This window comes from Ictidomys tridecemlineatus, chromosome 2, assembly GCF_052094955.1.
Source record: "Ictidomys tridecemlineatus isolate mIctTri1 chromosome 2, mIctTri1.hap1, whole genome shotgun sequence".
Taxonomy (NCBI): Eukaryota; Metazoa; Chordata; class Mammalia; order Rodentia; family Sciuridae; genus Ictidomys; species Ictidomys tridecemlineatus.
Window position 1 is genome coordinate 114,388,812 of NC_135478.1, and position 7,179 is coordinate 114,395,990.

The 7,179-nt window shown below is 36.4% G+C and overlaps 1 pseudogene; it reads right to left on the bottom strand.

Moving 5' to 3' along the window:
• Positions 1-5,499: 5,499 nt before the first annotated feature.
• Positions 5,500-6,367, bottom strand: LOC144375305 (splicing factor C9orf78 homolog pseudogene; annotated as a pseudogene).
• Positions 6,368-7,179: the final 812 nt, after the last annotated feature.

Below are 7,179 nucleotides of genomic sequence, written 5' to 3' on the forward strand. Positions count from 1 at the left end.
ACCATACCCCCAGCTGTTTTTATTTTTATTTTTTATTTGGGACAGGGTCTCACTCAGTTGCTTAGAGCCTAAGTTGCTGAAGCTGGCCTTAAAATGTGATCCTCCTATCTCAGCCTCCTAGGTCTCTGGGAGTACAGGTGTGGACCAGTGTGCCCAACTGTTGTTTTGTTTTTGAGACAAGTTCTCATTGTTTTCCTAGGCTGAAGAAACCTCTGCCTCAGTCTCCTGAGTAGCTAGGACTGCTGGCCCATACCTCCACAATTACTGATTTATTCATTTACTGATAGACATTTGAATTTGGATTGTTTCCACTTTTTTTTGGGGGGGAGGGGTAGTACTAGAATTGAACCCAGGGATGCTTAACCACTGAGCCATATCATATCTTAAGTCTGGCTTGTTTCCACCTTTTGACTCTTACAAATAATGCTGCTGTGAACTTTATTCTAAAAATACCTGAGTTCCCACTTTATATCTTTTTTTTTATCTGCATACCTAGGAGGGGAATTTCTGGGTTTTATAATTCTGTTTAAAGTTTTGAGGAATTGCCATACCGTGTTCTCTAATGGCTGGACCATTTTACAGTTCCATCAAAGTGGATTAGGGTTTTAATTTCTTCCACATCCTCACTAACACTTATCCTTACCCATTGGATAGTCATCCTAATGGGTATCAAGTGTATATGTCAACTTTTGAGTTTAAAATTTGCAAAAAAAATTACATATGAAGTTAGTTCAAAAGGTGCTTCTAAACCTCTGCTACATGCAGAGCACTTTTACACTCTGAGGGAATAAAAAAGGTGAATAAGATATATTTTTTTAAAATTTTTGTATGATTTATATTTTCTCCTCCAAATGTATGAATGAATAAAATATCACATAATTTGCATTAGGCAGTTGATAAAATTAATCCACACACCTTATGCTAAATTTATAGAAAATTGGTTTTGGAAATTAAAATTTTTCTTAAACTAATTTACTTATCTAGTTCTGGAAAATTCACAATAAAATTTTTCTAGTTCAAATTTATTTTATAGTTTAGATAGGAGCAGATAGGACATTTTAGTATTCATTTTTTCTTTGTCTTTTCAAATTTGAGCTTGGTTTATTTCTGCCTAATGGACAACTTGGGAAATTGTTTATATAACTGTCCTTGATTTTAGTTTTTTGTTTTTAGAAATTTTCATTTCTATCTTTGGGCCACTCAAAGATAGAAAGTACTGTTATGCAAGCTATCTACTTAATTTAAATCTTTTTTTGTAGTTGTAGATGGACAGAATGCCTTTATTTTATTTGTTTATTTTTATGTGGTGGTGAGGATTGAACCTAGTGCCTCTATTTAATTTTTTTAATATTTATTTTTTATTGGTAATTGGCCACAATACCTTTATTTTATTCACTTATTTTTATGTGGTGCTGAGGATGGAACCCAGGACCTCACTCATTGGAGGTGAGCACTTTACTGCTGAGCCACAACCCCAGCCCCTCTACTTAATTTTTAACAGCTTACAATTGTTGAAAGAAAACTGAAACAGTCATACAAATGGCTTCTGCTCAGTTCTCTCATTCCATAAGAATACACCTAGCACATAATGTATTTGTTTAGAATTAAAAGAAAATAAATGACCATTTAATGAGTCACTTTCAAATCTTTGTGTCTTTTTTGGGGGAGCGGGGGAGGATTTTTATCTTTTTATCAGTTAATTGGTATTAGTATTCTGGGAGATTTTATCTGCCTAAAGGACTGAGGATATCTAGGAAATTAAAATAGATTACAAAGTTATTTACTGGGTATTTATTTCATATTGATATATTTCTATCTTCTGGAGTAAAAGAAATCACAAAAGGACATTGAGAGGTAATGATTTTTTTTGTTAGACATTTACTTCCTGAAGCAATTAGGAATCTTGTGCTGCACATGGTGATAAAGTTACAGTGTAGAGAAAGCACTAACAGAAACTTGAATGTTTGGAGCCAGGGGGAGTATGTTGGTCAGCATCCCATCACTGTGACAAAACACCTGAGGTAAACAACTTAAAAAGGATTTATTTTGGCTCAGGGTTTCAGTTCATGGTTGGTTTGCTCCATTTTTTTGAGGCCTTTGTTGAGGCAGAACATCATTGCTGGGAGTAGATGATGGGACAAAGCTGCTCACTTCATGGTGGCCAAGAAGCAAACAAAAATAAAGAAAGGAAAACCAAATACCAAATATTTTCTCTGATATAAGGATGCTGATTCCTAATGGGAATGTGTGTGCGGGGAAGCATGGGAAGAATAGACAAACTCTAAATAGGGCAAAGGGGAGGGAGGGGAAGGGAGAGGATATGATGATAAGAAAGGCAGTGGGATGTGAGGGATATCATTACTCTAAGTACATGTATGAAGACATGAATGGTGTGACTACATTGTGTACAACCAGAGATATGAAAAATTGTGCTCTAGATGCATTCTGCTGTCATATATAACAAATTAGAATAAATTAAAGAATATGTATATGAAAGCAGGCAAAAAATGAATGTCTTTGATAGGAAACTTGAGAAAATTCAGTACTTAATGACTAAAGGTTTTGAAAATTCTTTTTCCTTTGTTATAATTTATACATTAAAAACATTTGAAACACTAAATGATTTAAAAAAAAAAAGAAAGGGCATATGCTCAATGAATATGCTCAATGACTTAACTTCTCCTGACTTCCTAAATTTTCTATCCTTTCCCAATAGTGCCATAGGCTGGCAACCAAGCCTATTCTTTTAATGAACTCAATGCTATAAACTTTCCTCTTAGAACCAACTTCATAGTCCCAGAGATTTTGATATATTTACCATTGTTCTCATTTACCTCTAAATATTTTTTTTATATTTATATTTTTATATTTATATTTTATATTTATTTTTTTTATTTCTCCCCTGATTTCTTCTGCTATCCAGTCATCATTGAAAAGTATACTATTCAATCTCCAGATGTTAAGAATGGTTTCTATTTTTTTAATCTCATCATTGATTTCTAATTTCATTCCATTATGAATGTAAGGTATTTATCTCTATTGCTTTTGTATTTTCTAAGTATTACTTTGTGACAGTGTTGTGCATAACAGAGTTGTGGCAGAGTTATGGCAGAGTTATGACAGAGTTGTGTATGTACACTGAATATGCCATATCACCTTCTTTTTGTTCTGGGAACACATAAGCACATAGCTACTAAGTGCCTCACATAGTTTCCTCTTTGTTCAGGGAGAGCTCTTACCACAAAACCCTGAAGCTGAATCAAGAAACAGAACTATACTCAAAATGCCCTCATGCTCCTGTCTAGTAACTATTCCCTTTTCCCATCAAGAGAAACTACTATCATGGCTTCTAATAGCATAGATTAGTTTCACTTGCTTTTGTATATTTTCTTACAATTAATTTTATTTCCTAAAAAGGAAATGATGCATCATAGTAGTACATAATGTTGGGTTTTGTTTCATATTTGTGTATGCACACAGCATAGCACTGCTTTTGAATTTTATGTAAATGAAATGATACTTCAGTATTAACTAGTATCTGGTTCCTTTTGCCCAGAATTATGTGTAAATCACTTATGTTGTTAAATATAATAGTTGATCATTCATGCTCATTGCCCTCTAGCATTCCACTGGTGGAACATACTATGATTTGTTTATGTATTCTTTTGTTGAGTATTTGATTAGTTTGCAGTTTGGAGCTTTTACAAATAATGTTATTATGAACATTCAGATACAAAACATTCAGTGAACAAACATAAGCACATATGTTGGGTGTATACTTATGAGTGGGATATTTAGCGTTATATAATACTTCCAAGTAGTTTTGAAAAGTGGTCATACCCATTTATACTCCCGTGGCCAATATTTAATTGTTTTGTTTCATATCCTTGTCAACATTTAATATTTTCTGATTTTAAGTCTTTTTTTGATAAGTCTATAGTGTTCTCTCATTGTGATTTTTCATGTGCATTTTTTTTTCTGATGAAGTTCATTTTTTTTCATTTCTTTATGGGCACTTGGGATTCTTTTTGTGTAGCATCTGTTCAAACCTTTTGCCATTTTTTTCTGTTCTGCTGTCTTTTTCTTGATTAAATTTAGTTTTTTTAATACATTCTGGATATGAATCCTTTGTCAACATGTATATTGAGAATATTTTTTCTTAATCATGAATTGCTTCTTTGCTCTTAAGAGTATAGTAATGAACAGAAAAATGTAAGTTTAATTTACTCCAATTAATCAAAATTTGGAAAACACTTTAAAATCAAAATGAATTAACACAATACCAGCTAGAGTTCATGAGACATTTTGTGTTTAGTTTAAAGAACACAGCAAAATTTGCAGTCTCACAGGGTAATTAATTTTAATTTTTGTGTTAAGACATATACACAAATAAACATTTTATAGTATGACAAACATATGCTGAAATGAAAATTCAAGATACCCAACATAAACAGTAAATATTCTATATGTGAGATGACTGTTAATACACTCTTTAAATAACAAAACAGAGCTGGGTACTGTGGCTCATGCCAGCCTCAACAAAAGTGAGGTGCTAAGCAACTCAGTAAGGTCCTTTCTCTAAATAAAATACAAAATAAGCCTGGGGATGTGGCTCAGTGGTCAAGTGCTCCTGAGTTCAATCCCCAGTACTGAAACACACACACACACACACACACACACACACACACATACACACACCAAAAAACTAAAGCCGATTCACAAATTCATGTATGTATTACTTTCTAATGACATTCTTCATATGGCACAGTATTTCTTAAAGCAGACTAACAATTCACTCAAGAACAACTATATAAATTTGTTTGAAATGCTATACACACACTCACAGTTTAACAGGAAAGTATTGCTACTTTATTTAGAACCCATCTGACATTTTACAGAACCTTAGTATTTCTCAGACTTTTATCTTAAGCACAGCATGCAATTATGAAAATATATGGTATTAGAAGGGTAAGTAGATGAATAGTAGTTCCCATGTGGCCAGAAAGAAGACTGTATGGGAGGGAATAACTGAGTGGGGGCATTGAGGAAAGGGTAGGAGTTGAGGCCACAGAGCTAGATAACGACAAGATTCTGATGGTTCTCAAGTGTACGCTAAAATATTTGAATTATATTCTGTATGGACAGTGAGAGTGTTTTAAGATTTGTATTCTTGAAAGGTAATTCTGATGGCATTATAGAAGACAGACTGAATGAAAAGAATGGTTGCCAGGAAGATCCAGGGCTGCTAAAGTTATAAATTGGAGAAGTGAATATATTCTTTTTTTTTTCCATTTACAAACAAGATTTAATGATGCTCATAGGAACAGTTTGCCCCCATATAGGAAAACTACCCAATTCTGTTTCAAAAAGTCACAAATTCAGTCCTTGAAAGCCAGTAGGAAGCAGCGGCACCAAGCCTGCCCAGCAGGGACCGCCCAGGCCTTCTGTAGCAGGGTGGGTGCGGCGGCGTGTGCTAGTTAGTGACCCCTCCCCGATGTCTCAGTACCGCCTGTTCATCTTCTTGAACTTATCATAGTGGTAGTCATCAGTGGCCTTTTCATTAGCAGGATGCTTGCGGTTAGGAGCAGACGGCTCAGGCTCTGGCTTCTCAGTGTCACCCACTCGCAAGGGCCGAGCTTTGGACTCTTTGTTTCTCCAGATGGGAGCATTGAGCTCCTCATGATAAAATCGGTTGTATTGCACGTAATTCACAGCCTTGTTCGTGGGCACGAAGGATGTCTCACTGTCTTTCTTCTTGTTCTGCTGCTCTGCCAGCAGGCGAGCCTTGGCATCCTCCGTGGAAATGATATTTTTTAAATATCATCTATGCCCAGGTCCACCTTGGGGGATGCCACTCAGCATCTGGTTGGAAAGCATCTCCTCAGTCTTCTTTGCAGAGGACACGCGGGTGTTTTCAGGAAGTTCATATAGACAGCCCTCTGCATTCTTTGGCTTGATTTTCAGTTCCTCATGTTCCACAATCCTTTTCCTCTTCTTTAGCTCTGTCTCAATGTACTTCATCATGTCTGCATCTTCATCCCTCCAATTGGTTTCTGCAGAAAACGATGTACCCAGATGAACGTCCTCCTCTTCAGTAATCTTTCCCCCTTTCCTTCAATTACTTCATGTCCACCATACCGCCTGTCGCCTGTCTTCATCTGAAAGGGATCATCCACTCATGTGGTCTCTTCTTTACATTCTCTCCCACCAGCAGGGCAGCAGAACTCACCAAGTTGGGCCTCTTTCTCAAGTTCTGCACCTCCCGGGCCTCTTCCAGTTTTAGCCGAACCGCCTCCAAATCCTGCTCATCTTCCTCCTACTCAGAGTTGGCCCATCGCCGAGGAAACATCTTCCCGGTGACTGACATAGTGGCACCGACCCCTGGGTCTGGCAGCCCAGCCGCTGCGCGGAGTTCCGGAGAAGTGAGTATATTCTAAGTGAAGACAGTAGGAGTGATAAGAGAAAAGTGAAGATAGGTGTGAGGGCTCTTTTAATCAATTAACTAATTAATTAATTAATTGATTTTCATACTTTAAAATTTGTAATTAGTTATACATGACAGTAAAATGAATTTTGATGTATTGTACACAAATGGAGCACAACTTCTCATGCCTTTGGCTGTATAGGGTAATAATGTCTGTCTCATTCTACTGTCTTCCCATCCCTGCAACTCCTTCCCTCTCCTCAATCCTAAAGCAAAGTTCCTTCATTTTTCCCTACCCCCCCAACTATGGATCAGTATCTGTTTATCAGAGAAAGCATTCAGCTTTTGGTTTTTGGGGGATTGGCTTATTTTCTTTAGCATGACATTCTCTAGTTCCATCCATTTACCTGCAAATGACATAATTTCATTCTTCTTTAAGGCTGAGTAATATTACATTTTGTGTATGTACCACATTTTCTTCATCCATTCATCTGTTGAAGGACATCTAGATTAGTTCCATAGTTTAGCTATTGTGATTTGAGCTGCTGTAAACATTGATGTGGCTGTGTCACTGTAGTATGCTGATTTTAAGTCCTTTGGGTATAGACCGGGGAATGGGATAGCTGGGTCAAGTGGTTGTTCCATTCCAAGTTGTCTGAGGTATCTTCATAATGCTTTCCAAATTGGTTGAACCAATTTGCGCTCCACCAGCAATGTATGAGTGTACCTTTCCTCCCACATCCTTGCCAACACTT